Source organism: Arvicanthis niloticus, chromosome X (assembly GCF_011762505.2).
Source record: "Arvicanthis niloticus isolate mArvNil1 chromosome X, mArvNil1.pat.X, whole genome shotgun sequence".
In the NCBI taxonomy this organism is placed as follows: domain Eukaryota; kingdom Metazoa; phylum Chordata; class Mammalia; order Rodentia; family Muridae; genus Arvicanthis; species Arvicanthis niloticus.
The window spans coordinates 93824058-93824890 of record NC_047679.1 but is presented as its reverse complement, the minus strand read 5'-3'; the positions used below and the strand labels follow the sequence as shown (position 1 = coordinate 93824890).

Here is an 833-nt window from a genome sequence, read left to right as displayed (position 1 = left end):
AAGATAAAATATAATACTATAAGAGAATGTGATCACTAAGTAGGGTGGTGATGGTACATGCCTTTAATCCCAGCACTCAGGTGACAGAGGCAGGTGAACCTTTTTGAGTTCTACGTCAGCCTGGTCTACTGAGTGAGTTCCAGGACAGCCAGAGCTACAGAGAGAAAACTTGTATTGAAAAACAAAAGAGACAAACAAACAAATGCCCTGTTGTTTGAGTTGTTGCTGGTGTGACTGTTGTAGCACATGTGTGTCAGTAGGTGGCAGAGAAGAGAGAGGCTTTGTCTATGCACAGTGCTCTGCCCTGTGAACATCTGAGTGATTAGTAGCCTAACATTCCCTGAAAAAAAAAAAAGCGAGCCTGAAGCAACCACTGGTCTAGTGCCAGGGGGCCTGGATAGGGAGCTAGCCTGAGATGACCACCAGTCCAGTGCCACACAGTCCTGTGGGGACAAACCATGCCCAAGATGAGCCCTTCCCAGAGTCACAGTTCATGAGTAGGTCTTAGTACTCCTGGAACCACTCCAGAGGTGACCCCAAACACTCAGGGACCCCAGGATACACTAAGAGGAGCAAATAAGTGGTGGAGAAATTGAAGAAACTGAGAAACTGAAGGATGTGGGCACAAAGAAGAGAGGCAGAACAGGAGACTGGAGGGTAGAGCTAGCAATGCCACTTGGGACCATGGTGGGGTCCTGGCTTGTGCTATCACTGAGAGCCAAGTTTGGGTTCATGATCTGTTACAATCAAAGTCCAGGAGGGTATCCCTGGTCCGAGCTGCTGCCCAGGGACGTGTTGATATCTGAAGACTGTGCAGAATTTGCCCCACCCCT

General features: G+C 48.7%; 1 non-coding gene across 1 annotated transcript; it reads left to right on the top strand.

Annotated features, from left to right (window-relative positions):
* Window positions 1-206: 206 nt before the first annotated feature.
* On the top strand, window positions 207-338 carry LOC117695629 (small nucleolar RNA SNORA17). Its single transcript, XR_004604678.1, has one exon. It is a non-coding gene; the product is annotated as a small nucleolar RNA SNORA17 (small nucleolar RNA).
* Window positions 339-833: the final 495 nt, after the last annotated feature.